This window comes from Thermobia domestica, chromosome 1 (assembly GCF_964235325.1).
Source record: "Thermobia domestica chromosome 1, izTheDome1.hap1.1, whole genome shotgun sequence".
NCBI classification, from domain to species: domain Eukaryota; kingdom Metazoa; phylum Arthropoda; class Insecta; order Zygentoma; family Lepismatidae; genus Thermobia; species Thermobia domestica.
The window spans coordinates 76,013,858-76,027,982 of NC_137454.1; positions in this window are offsets into that span (position 1 = coordinate 76,013,858).

Sequence of the window (14,125 nt, forward strand, 5' to 3'; positions counted from 1 at the left end):
CTATTCTCTCACATTTTCATTCCATCAGTTAGGCATTAAAGGTATAACTGTGGGATGTAAAACTAGAAAAAACAGATTCCCGACATAATAATAGAACTTCACTAAATTAGTTGCCATGTTGGGAAGGCCTACTTAAAATGTTTTTTATTAAGTATTCTGTCTTTTGGCAGGTCCTGAGATTTTCAGTTTGGGCCTGGAAATATTTTTTCCATGTTTCTCGATTTTCAGCTTCCTCTTTTAACTTCCAATATTTTCTTCTAATTTTCAAATCCTCGATCACTTGAGTTGTTCTTCTTCCTATTCCTCGCTCTCCTTCCATCTTCCCTTCTATGACGGTATGAAGAAGACAATTTCTTCGCAAGATGTGTCCAGTCCAGTTGACCTTTCTACGAAGAATAGTGGCTAGAAGCGTCCTCTTCTCTCCTACCCGTTTTAAAACATCTTCGTTTTTTTACTCTCTCTCTGTCCATTTTATCTTCTCCATCTTCCCCCAACACCACATTTCAAAACTCTCTAAATATTTCTTCTCTAACTTCTGTAGTGTCCAAGGCTCTGGACCATAAAGTCCAATACTCCATATATAGCACCTAACCAATTTTTTCTTTAGTCCAATATTAAGGGTGCTAGTTAAGTGATCTTTTCTTGTTGAATGCTTCTTTGGCTATGGCAATTCTTGACCTGATCTCTTTGGTGTAGTATGCGTCTCTCGTCAAAATACTTGCCAGATACTTAAAATTATCGACCTCTTCAAGTTCTCTTAGTTCTACTCTGATCCGTAAGGGCGTGTTTCCACGGGATATTTTCATGACACACTACTTTCCGATGTTTATTTCCATTCCATATAGTTTTCCAATGTCAACTATTTTGTCAATCATCTCCTGTAGTCTTTCTTCGGTTTTAGCGTTAAATCTCCAGTTCCCATTACGGCTTTCTTCATTAAACTTTTACTGTAAATGTTGAATAATTGGGGCGACTTACTACATCCTTGTCTGACGCCTATTCCTGTCTCGACACTATTGGTTTCTCCTTCATTCAAGCGCAACTTAACTGGTTGTCCTATGTACACTTGCGAATGAGTCGTCCATCCAGTTGACCCCAGTTGTGCAGAAATTTCGCCCAATTGACCTCGTCTATAACTTTAAGAGGGTGAAGAGGGATAATATATGCATTTAGTTGCTACAGAGCCATTTAAGGATTTTGACAGTGATAAATTGTTCAAGTGCAAGAAAAAGGGACTTCGTGGGCATGTGAAGCATGACGTTTTCAGAATATGAAGTGAGCACTCACAGCATTGCATAGTTGGATTAACTCTGCCCCTCTCCCTTCGTCGTGATGATGAACATGTCTTAGTGCGTGAAAGGTGTTGACTGTGAGTTCTTGCGTTTGGAGAGCTGGTAAAAGTTATTTTGCTGTTAAATATGCCACTATAAAATGAGCGCATGTTTTCTTCGGTTATACATGTGCAGTCAAATAGATAAATACACATACGTCCTATTATTCGTAAATAAGATGGACAGATCTCATAGCTTTAATGTGTTATTGTATTGGTGTGCATAGTGACATCGTGGGGGCGCGGTGGCTCAGTGGTAGAGCGTTCACCTCCGGTGCTCGGGGTCCCTGGTTCAATCCCAGCTCGCGCCGTGTAAACTTTGTGGTGGACAAGCACCGTGCTCGTAGGTTTTCTTGGGGTTCTCCCGTTTCCTCCCACTTTCTTCATTCCACCATTTCATTCATTTTTCATCATCACCGTCTCCTTTAGTCTAACCGGCATAACCGTGGGACGTAAAACTTAAAGATTTCATTTCATTTCATAGTGACATTGCCATTTATATTTATATTTAATAGCAATAGAGGGAAGAATCATATCTTTACAGTAATATTCTTACTTATGGCTAAGAATGTTATGGAATTATTATTATTATTATTATTATTTTAGCCTGTCTGCTAGGTACTGTTTGTTTCAAAGAAATGGTCCAGTTTATTCAAGGGTCAATATGCAACTAAACTATCTCCTCAAATTACAGAGATAGGAAACGCAGTCAGGTTTTACTGACCAATTTTAATACAAGCTAGCTTTTGGGGGGGGGGGCAGTTGCAGCAGAAGCATTAATGTATATATTTATGAGTGTTTTCATGTCATCATCGAGATGCTATTATTATTCCGTTTTCTTTAATTTCAAATCTATTTGTTAACATTAAAAAAAAAATTAAGAAGTGACCATAAATTATTTTGGTAGTTACTACGATGAAAATAAACAAAACTGAAACGTAATCAATTGTATAACCAAACATCAACCCGTTAAAAGCCATCCAATTATATCCGTTGTAAGTATCTTTAGTGTGGATATTCGCAATAGAGTTGATAAAAGAGTGAAGTAGTTTTGTATATTTTGTTTTCTCTAAACGCTTATCTGAAAGGCTACAGCTGAATAAGGCCGTGAAAAGTGCCCTTACACGGATTGCTGTAATATTTATACCAAAGGTACCTCATATTCAAAGATAACTTTGGCCAGAAAATCAAATTTCGAAGTCATTGTTGAAAATTCGAAAATAAAAGATAGTTCATATCTCGGAAACGACTTAAGTTGCGAGGATGAAACAATATAAGAATATACATTGCTTGAAGGGCCTTACCGAAAACAAGAAATAATGTATTTCGCCCCTCAAATTTCTAGCGAAGAGCGCGTCGAAAATATTCGAATTCAAATATTTTTGTTTTATGTTTGAGTGACCATCTTCTATGTTTCACCATAGAAGCATCACTAACCCACCTATAATATATTTTCACCCTAGTTTGATACTTGCGGTGCAACGGTGGTGTAAAATGAGGAAAACCAAAGTCGGATACTCCTGGAAGATACGCAACACGCGTTGCGACATAAATGTTTTGGCCGGCACGAATACTGTCAGAAGTCAAAGATGGCCGAGTTTGAATTTCTGACTCGCCATGAATGTCTCTATATGACAGTATACCCCAACTCTCTAATTCGTATTTCTTCCAGAAACCGCGTGAGAGCGCTAATACCGCTGATAATCGAACTGTCATTTTACTACTGTTACGTTTTTGTTTAAACTGCACACTGGTAATTCGAATAGTGTTAGTGCTGCAATTCTAGGACTGAAAAGGGAACAGCATGTTTCGGATATGTTATGACATTCTTTGAAAACAATCATTTTACCCTATAAGTTCGGAGTCGCGGCCTCCGCGAGAAGAGCTCATAACAATTGAAAAAGCTATTGTGGCAACGAAACTTCACAATACTGTTGACCATTTTGGTACTAATCTTTGATGGAAGATATATTCGACACGGGAAGAGACCGAATAATGAGTATGAACGACAATCGTACTCTCAACAAAAGAAAAGTTTCCTCTGTGTAAGCCATTTACTATTTATACTACGGCTGGTTATATTGTAGATATGCTGGGCCCATATACTGTGTGTGTTTCAAGGTCCAAATATTATGTAAAAACGAAGCTATTGATTTTCATGGAACAAGGTGATATTTATTGTGTGAATCGCGGCTTTCGGAATACACTAAAAAGAAAAAAAGAGCAAAGAGGATTTACAGTTTTAATGCCAACACTGAAAGGTAAGCACAGGCAATTAACTACGGCTGAGACAAGCTTTTCCCGCTGTTAAAAAAAAAAAAAAAAAAAAAAAATCACTGGATTGTTGAGGTCTTCATGGTATTCTTGGATAAGTACTTCTACGCTACCAACTGGACAAGTTGCTTCCTCAAATTGGATTGTTATGCCGGATAGCTTCTTTTTTACATAATATTCTTGGTAATCGTCTTAATTCTGACGATGACCTCGACGAGGAAGTTCAACAAATGGAACGACAGCACATCGCAGAGAACACATTAGGATTAGAAGTAGAAGAGCACGGTCGGGACAGGTGTATACGCTCATGCGAAAAAAAAAATCTATATGCGGACATCCTGGACTTCCCGGAGTTAACAGAAAGATATCTAAAAATTCTATTAGTTGTTTCAAGCAGTTTCCTACTCGGCTGAAATGACGAACGATAGCTCCCCTCGCGGCTAAGTGGTTAGCGTACGCGCCTTTGGCATGGGAGACCCGGGTTCGATTCCCGGCGGGAGCTCATGTTCGGATTCCAAGTTAATCAGTAGGTCTATCTCTCATATAGCCTCGCTGCTGAAAGGACGTTAAACTCAAATGAACTCAACTCATGCAATGATAAATGAAGATAACAGCGTCAATCTCAATTTCCTGAAAGAAAATACCCACACCGTTAAATTTGAGGTACGAACTCGGTTGGAAGACATACAGGTGTTATATTGATTTTTTTTTCAAATACAATAGGATGTTCGGGTCTAAAGCCATATTATTGTAAATGTGCATATGGGAATCGAACAATTTGATGTTCCTATGTCGCTGCAAACATTTGTTACTTTTAACGTGCTCGATACATTGCTAAGATTGTTTTGCCTACAGAGATTTTAAGCAAATTGTGTGTTGCCGATCTTGTCACTGTGATGGCCAAAACATTTAAGCGCGACGCGGGTTGCATATCTTCCAGGCTTTTTTAGACACCAAGTTTACCGCAAGTATCAGACCATGGTCAAAATAAAGTATCTCTTAAATGACAAGAGATAAAATATTTACTTTGTTATGCACGATCGTCTCACACCGCTGAAGAACTTGTAGATGAAATGAGAAGCAGCACTGGTTTTTACATCGAAGAAAGATGATTGACAGTACAGAAGTGTGTCCGCATAATTCGTGCGGAAGATGCTAACGACGAAGCTTGTTGAATCTCTCAGGACATGCCATCTTATCTTTCTGAACAGCACCATCACTGTTGATGAGCCACGTATTACCTGGGAAATCTCCATCATCCAACACAAGAACGACAGCGCAGCGAAGATGGTCTTCAGCAGACTTGTAAGGAGCGAAAACTTAACATTATCATCAAACACATCCGCCCATTCCTTCTCATCGTGATTAAGCCTTTCTTGAATAATAAGATTGCAGAGTGGTTTGTCACATCTTCGTTTAGTTTGTTTTCTAAGTTGAGATAGTCGCTGAAAGGAACGTGATTGGAGCCATGAGAAGACATGCAGAGGAAACTGCCATTCTGCTTTAAGTTCCATACAGTCGTTCACCTTTAATGATCGATTGTAGTGGTTCCCTGGTAGAAATCTTGTTATTTGGCGACAGGAATGAGTTCAAATGCTTCATAACGAATGGACTTTCTTGTGAATATCGCACGCCGGAATGCATGATGAATCAGTGTATTCATGGTTGGTGCGCACGCATGCATGCAAGAAAAAAAGAAACCAAGCAAACTGCAAATTACAATATTGGAATTAACACCATAAAGCAAATTAATAAACTGCCACACACTATAAACAAAAGCGCATAATAAAAATTACAAATCGTACAGGTATGTATTCTTATTATAACAGTGGCCCCGCGTAGTATAGTCACCAACACTGTTGCGGGGACAATCAAAAAGATGTAACATTTTTTTCAGGCTAGCTATTCTAAGTGAGGTGTAACAATTTTTTCAGGCTAGCTATTCTAAGTGAGGTTTTTCCTGGGTTTTTATCATTCACACCAGGCAAATGCCAGGATAGTATCTAACGTGCAGATACAGGTCCCAGGCCGCTTCTTCCGTACCACTTCACTGGATTATTGTGCTCTCTGAGGGATGTCATTCCTCTTACATGACATGTTTAAGGGCAGAGATGCCGGTAGTGCCCAGAAATATGTAAAAATAAATATTCTAACACTAACGAAAACTCAACACTTATAACTGAAAATGCCAATAACCAATCTTGGAATAAATCTATCTTACAGCTAACACAAAATCAACGAAATGATGCATTACAACGAAAATTGCAAATTATACTCGCATCATTCTGCACCAACCTTCCTAAAGAACAACTTACTCGACAAGACGAGCAACAAAAATGTGATAAAATTGTTGGATAGAGCAATAAATTTTTACCTAGCTAACATCTTATAGCAATTACCATGTTATTACTCAACTAACATCTCGCTAAACAGCAAGCTTTCAATGCATGAACAAATCGTTGACGAGTTACAGAAGCCTGCTAGGACATTATCACAGAACTCCTGTCATAACCAAAGGCATTCATGATCTTTGGTTGGCCGATCTGGTCGAGATGAACTCAGTCTTGTAAAATTAACCGTTTGTTACTCGCGCGATATTTCGTAACATACATATACTCACGCGTTTGCTTTTTTCTAACATTGACATTTTAAGATACAAACAATATATTGGTAACTTTTATTGGGAGTAACACACATATTATATATATATATATAATTTTACAACATATGCTTTAATTCCACATGAAAAATTAACTTTATTGCAAAAGCGAATTAAGTTTTAAAAATAACTGACGCTACAGTCTGAATAATATGCAATACAGATAATTGTTCCTAGCTATACGACTGTGTCTGTAAAATGTTTTCTTACTGTTTGATATAATGGTGTATTTACTCATTTCCACTAATTTAGCCAAGTCCAAATAAAACCATTATTTCCGCTTTTGATGTTGCTTTACAGTCACGTTCTCTGTCGAAACTTGTTTGTAATTTATCCAAATACTTGTTAGTACATTTTACCATTTCATTAATCATGGCTGCATTGACAAATTTCAAAAAAGCATTACGTTTTGTAGATACCCTTAACTTTGGCCATCGCATCTCTTCCACTATGTTTTTATACTTTGTCTTTCCCGTTGCTACCAGTTCCGTTTTATTCCATTTTGTTTTTGTGTCTTTCCCAATGAAGAAATTTTCACCTCTAACTGTGGCTCACATCCATGTCGATTGCGTGTGAGTCTGCATCTATACTGGTCCCATCTGCTTCACTATCATGATCAATATCTTCTTCATTCTTCAATACTTATATCTGCATCGCTTTCAGCAGCCACTAATTCTCGATAATCAACATCAGATTTATCATCACTATTGTCAAGTCACTTTTGTATCTCACTTGCATTCAATAAGCGAGACTGCTTAGAAAAACAAAGCTTCGCTCATAAACAGTAATTATTACATTAATGATCGCGCGTTGGAAAATTTCAAACTCCATAAAAATACATGGTTGCTACCTTTATGATGGAAGTGCTCGCGCGTTTGAAAAAAAGCAAACACAGACGAAACTATTTCCTCAACCTGTAATGGAAGCTACTGCAATTGCAACACGTCAACGAGCTTTGAGATAGAAGACTGGGAGGAATCACTTGAGGAATAGCAGGGGGGATGATTCCGCTAATTCAACCGTTCGTAAACAGCATTCAATTTTTATTCCCCTGTTTGCTTTTTTCCAACAGCGCGAGTGACAAAAGGTTAAAGAGTATAAGTATCTGCTCACCATTATCGATAATTCAGCAAATCTCTTATCTATTTTACTTTGCTGAGGTCCTGCCACGTTATCAGTCCTGGCCCTATGCTTCTGTGAATGTTTCTGAATTCGTGCTTTTTTATCTCAGGATGAAGTTGTTAGCGTCACGCCAAACTCTCAAGCTGGAGGACTACCTCTTGTTTGCCCGCGACTGCTTATTCAGAATATTCGCAGATAACTTCTGTATCTACAGGCCTTCTCCTCGATCCGCAACCTGTGAACGCGCCTTGCCGTGATTACAGGAATCCACATTACATGGACAATAATTTAACTAGATAGAAAAAAATTAAATAGAACTGGAGCCGCAAAACACTATTGGGAAGGATCAAGTTTGCAAGAATGGAAAGCAGTAAAAGCAAGAAAAGATACAATGTACTCCAAATTGCAGTAGCGATCTCTCCATGGAACAGAGAGAACAGTTTAATCCCTCCCTAATGTGCATCTCTTAGATTTACATTATTCTAAACTCTGCATTTTCTAGGAGAGGAAAAGTTCTATCAATGATTTACTGCATCTAAGCTCCATATCGTTTGTTTTGCAAAGGTGGAACGCCGTTTAGCATTCAGTTCTTGTCTGTAGTGCGAGGAATGTTTTCTTCCGAAATTAAATTTTTGAGCTCAACATCCCACTATTATGCCTGCTAGGCTAAGGGAGAATGCTTTCTTCCGAACAAACCGAAGTAGACAAGAATATAGCGAAAAACGGAGGAAGCCAGGTAAATCTGTTCGTTTGACCTGTTCCACCCAATATAGGGTCAATTCATCTGAAGTGGTCCAAAGATGGCGAGAATGGTTGCTCGACCATCTCTGAAAATTATGGAAATTGGAGTGTGATGAACCTTGTGTATGAAAAGGTCAATAACCATTCACATTGTCGTATGTACAAGTATTCCTGAATGGCAGCCATCTTTGTTGTCGGTGGACTGCGAATTTTTACATTTGCAAGCGTTTTCGAAAACTACAGTTGCTCAGGACGTACGAATCAGATGAACACCAAAGAAAAACGAACGTTTAGAGGGGAGACTGAGGTACACGGAGAACATACACTCTTGCTTCTAAATAGATATGCAGTGTTGCAAACCAATACATGAAATCATTAGAAAAAGTACAGAAAATTACACTTTTAAGGGGGCTGTAATTTTTAATAGCATAAAGTATTGGGTTCATAAGTTTTGTGCTGAATACTATTGCATGTAAAGAGTCTGCAGAAATATCCACACCTATGATACTATTGGCACCATAGATTTATGGGGGTCTGAAAGTTGAAGTTGGTGATTTTGATGCCATGTTTGGGGCGTAATATCTCAGGAGGGCACACTGCTGAAAATTGCTCCTTAGGCCTCAAAGTAATTCTGTGTGAGAATAAACTACTGCAAATAAAAAAAAAATCATGACTGATATTACCTGGAGAAAAAAGTAAGGACACGGTAAAAACGCGAAGAAAGCAGGTGCGTGACGATGGTCATAGCCCGGGAAAATTTAAATGTTTTGATCTGTTTCATGCTAGATCTCAAAAACTACGCATGATTCAGCAATTAGGTCCGCTTTTGTTTGTACCGTATTCAGTTGTGCAAAAGCTTGCGAATGGCCGTTGTACCGTTTTTCTAGCTTCATGATCATTGCCACTTCTATATGGCAAAGACGTAAGCTCCCCCTTTCACCCACGAGACCCATCTTCGAACTGGATCGCGGTATTAAGGCACTTAATGTATCAGCAAAGTATCATTGAAATCCAATCCCGGTTACTGAAGTTAATGTGTTCACAAGGTTGCGTTACACCTATCTATCCCATCCTGCTGAAAATGGCGTATTTGTGGAAAACATTTAAAATGATTGCTGTTTCCCTTCTCTTCTATAGCATTACAGCAATAGCTTGTAGTAGCTGTAATTATAACACGTTCTCGCAATGACACTATTTAAGCAGTGTTGCAAACTTCAGAAATGTTCATATCTCTGGAACGGTTGGAGATATTGAAGCGCTGTAAAGGACAAAATAATTTACACATCTATTACAAACCATGTAAGTAAACTAGATATGATACTTATCTAAGCATTTTTCGAAATAAAGGCTTCAAAAAATAAATAATAAATAAAATTTTCAAGCCCTGGTAACTTCATTTCTATTCATTCGAAACAGGTCATACCATGACCATAGTATCCAGCACTAAATTATTTCGATGTGCATTATCCTAAGCATCTCCGTTATGCTGCATTTACGTTAGACTTCCGAACTTTGGATGTTTGTGATACTATATCATCCTTAGTTTGCAACACTGAATAATGAAAGTAATATTTTAAGTTTATGTTTGACACGTTGATTTGGAATATGTAATAATCTGACGTAGTGCCATTTGAAAAAATAATTTATATTGGGTTGGCAACATTGTTTGTTGGGTCTTTCTGTTTAATACATACATAGATGTCCTCCTCCTTACGCTTGCTTCGTGCAAAGTATCGTGTTTCTATCTCTTTTGGTTTGTCCATTATAGCGGATGGTCAAAATAAATTAGCAGTCATCATGGAGCTAGAAAGATGGAACAAACGCCACTCGCAAGCTTTTGCACAACTGAACACAAACAGAAGCGGGCCTAATTGCTGAACCATGCGTAGGTTTTCAGATCTACCATGAAACATATCAAAACATTTAAAATTTTCAGGACTACGACCATCGTCACGCGCGTGCTTTCTTCGAGTTTTTACCATGTCCTCATTTTTTTCTCCATGTAATATCAGTCATGATTTTTTGCTAATAGTTTATTCACATACATAATTACTTTGTGGCCTAAGCAGCAATTTTTTTTTAGCACTTTCCCTCTTGAGATATTACGCCGCAAACGGCATCAAAATCACGAACTTCAACTTTCGGACCCTCATAAATCTACGGTGCCAGTAGTATCATAGGTGTAGGTATGTTTGCAGACTGATTACATGCAATAGTATTCAGCACAAAACTTATGAACCAAACACTTTATGCTATTCCAAAATACAGCCCCTTAAAAATTGTAATTTTATGTACTTTTTCTACTGATTTCATGTATTGATTTGCAACACTGCATATCTATTTAGAAGCAAGAGTATATGTTCTCCGTGTACCTCAGTCTCCCCTCTAAACTTTCGTTTTTGTTTGGTGTTCGTCTGGTATGTACGTCCTGAGCAACTGTAGTTTTCGTAAACGCTTGTAAATGCGAAAATTGGCACTCCACCGACAACAAAAATGGCCGCCATTCAGGAACGCATGTACATACGACAGTGTGAATGATGTTATTGACCTTCTCATACACAAGGTTCATCACACTCCAATTTCTATAATTCAGAGATGGTCAAGCAACCATTTTCGCCATCTTTGGATCACTTCAGATGGATTGACCCTATATTGGGCATAATAGAATTCAGAGCTTGATACAATTCAATTGTTTATGTAATTTTACTTTGCTAAGAAATAAAGGGTTTTGCCCATCCTTTTGTATAACGTTGTGGTATTGCATCTCTTTTTTGATAAAAACGAAACAGGTAAGTTGTAGCTGTTCTGGGTTTACGAATTCAGAGATTTCGTCTTGTGCAGAAATGAACCACCAGTGTATGAAAAATCAAGTGAAATTGTGTCTTGTTTGTTCACTGTTCTCTATGAATATAAGGTTGTTATAAATGACAGGCCTCTTCTTACTTTACAAAATTTAAAACAAAAATAAAATTTTACACTAGGCGTTTTCCAAGTAGTCACCGTAAATTTTACGAAACGGTTAACTGTGTGTCCATCAAGTGGTAGATTGTCAAATTAGTCATGTTTATTTTGTTACTAAAAAGGCGTTTGGAACGTCTCAAAATTCAGTGATCGATTTTTATGTAAATAATGGGTGTCATGAATAGTCCCAAAAACATTTCCATCCAGGTACTGTGTAAAGAAGTTCTCAAGGAGAACACAAGGATTGACGCTCAAGAAGGTTATCAACATCTCTATGAAATATTTAAAAATAATTAAAAAAACGTAAAAGCAAACAGAAAAAGAAATTGTGTTTAGTGCCAAAGATCTTTATAGCCAAAGCAGGGATTGGGTTATAGAGGACATACTGTAGAAAGGGTAGCAAATCAATGAACAAGAGTAATTAAACTGCTGAATTTGATTGTAACATATGATTAGAAATTTGCAAACCATTTGTTGAACATAACTACATTTGCTAGAACATCTAACAGAATTCAAAATAACCTAAGAACCTCTGTAGCAGAGGAAACGTTTAACGAAAGAAAGAATGAAATTTTCAGTTCTTCCTTTGCCGAAATATTACTTCAAAAATAGCAGGCATAGCAACTTTAAACAGTGTTAGAGGTGGAAAAATTAGTTCCATGATTCTTAAATGTTACTGGAAAACGATCAGCCACAATTTTGGTCGAAAATGTGTAAAAATAAAAATGAAATCTATAGTGGGCCACGATTATGTCATTAGACTAAAGACGAATGGTTACGAAATAATTTGTGGAATGATAATGTGGGAGAAACGGAAGAACTCCGAGAAATCTCATGAACATAATGCTTCTCAGGTAAACTCATGCTAATATTACCATGTATTTGACGATGCCGAAGGGTGTATTACTATTCATGACCTGTTCCCCGCTTGGAAACAGCACCACACGCCACTGCCATATTCTTAGTTTGCATCCTACCATAACGCCACGTTCTCAATACAAATCGACGTAAGAGATATTTCTATATGTTGACATGATAAAGATACGGGAATTATAGATCGCGTAATCTTTCAGTGCCAACCATTCATCCACAACAGACATATCCTAATCCAAATGCTATACCACTACTTTGGAACTGGAGAAGGTCCTCTCTCAACAATTTGAGATCTTAATAGTATATCTTCAACATGACGGCATTTCTTTCTCCCTTATACTTTCGTTTACTATCTCTTGGAAAAAGAAAAAAAAGAGAAAAATAATCTTAAAGACATCTAAAGGAATCAATAACTACAAAAACCAAGAACAGAATAACTGTAGCCTACAGATGAAGGATGATACAAACGCCAAATTGAACAAAGTCAGGATTGTTAGTGCAAAGTCGAGATAATGGGAATTCTCGGTAGGTACTGTAACCTTTCTTCTTGTGCGAAATTGAGTTAAACGAGATAAATATACAGACCGTCCTAGGTGATGTAAATGAGTGGAAGTCTTTTAAATTCTCTCTCTTGCTGTCCTAGGTGGGAACAAATGAGCTGAAGCCTTTTAAATTTCTCTCTCCCGCCGTCCTATGTGCGTGCAAATAAGGTGAACCTCTAAAAAAAATTGCTGTCCTAGGTGGGTGTAAAATGAGCTGAAATCTTTTAAATTTCCTCTCCTGGCGTTCTAGATGGGTGGAAATGAGCTGAAACCCTTTAAATTGCCTCTCCTGCCGTCCTAGAAACATTGCTGTTCTAGGTAGGCGCAAATGAGCTGAACCTCTAAAGATTGCTGTTCTAGATGGGTGTAAAATGAGCTGAAACCTTTAAAATTCCCTCTTCTGCCTGTCGTAGGTTGGTGCAAATAAGCTAAACCCTTTAAATTGCCTCCTGCCGTCCTAAGTGAGTGCAAATGATGCGAACGTCTAAACATTACTGTCCTAGGTGGGTGCAAATGAGCTGAACTTCTTAGACTGCTGTCATAGATGGTTGTAAAATGAACTGAAATTTTTAAAATTACCTCCTGCCGTCCTAGGTGCGTACAAATGAGCTGAAGCTTTTTAAAATTTTTCTCCCCTGCCGTCCCAGGTGGGTTTAAATTAGCTGAACCTCTAAAGATTGCTGTCCTAGATGGGTGTAAAATGAAGCTTTTAATTGCCTCTCATGCCTAGGTGGGTACAAATGAGATGGATCCTTTTAAATTGCCTCTCCTGCCGTCCCTTGTGTGTGAAAATGAGGTGAACCTCTAAAGATTGCTATCCTAGATTCGTGTGAAATGAGATAAAAGCTTTTAAATTGCCTCTCCTGGCGTCCTAGGTGAGTGCAAATGAGCTGAACCTCTAAAGATTGCTCTCCTAGGTGGGAGTAAAATGATCTGAAAGCTTTTAAATTGCCTCCCTGTCGTCCTAAGTTGGTGAAAATGAGCTGAAACATTTTAAGTTGCCTCCCGCCGTCCTAGGTGGATGCAAATGAGCTGAACCTCTAAAGATTGCCTGTCCTAGATGGGTGTAAAATGAACTGAAAGCTTTAGAATTGCCTCCCCTGTCGTCCTAACTGGATGCAAATGAGCTGAATCCTTTTAAATTTCCTCTTGTGCCGTCCTAGGTGCGTGCAAATAAGGTGAACCTCCAAACATTGCTCTGCTATGTGGGTGAAAGTGAGCGGAACCTCTAAAGATTGCTATCCTAGATGGGTGTAAAATGAGCTAAACCTTTTAAATTGCCTCCTGCCGTCCTAGGTGGATGCAAATGAGCTGAACCTCTAAAGATTGCCTGTCCTAGATGGGTGTAAAATGAACTGAAACCTTTTGAATTGCCTCTCCTGTCGTCCTAGGTGGGTGAAAATGACCTGAAACCTTTCAAATTACCTCCTGTTGTCCTAGGTGGGTACAAATGAGCTGAACCCTTTTAAATTGCCTCCCTTCCGTCCTAGATGGTGCAAATGAGGTGAACCTCTAAACATTGATGTTCTATGTGGGTGCAAATAAGCTGAACTTCTAAAGATTGCAGTCCTAGATTATTGTAAAATGAGCTGAAACCTTTTAAATTGCCTCCTGCCGTCCTAT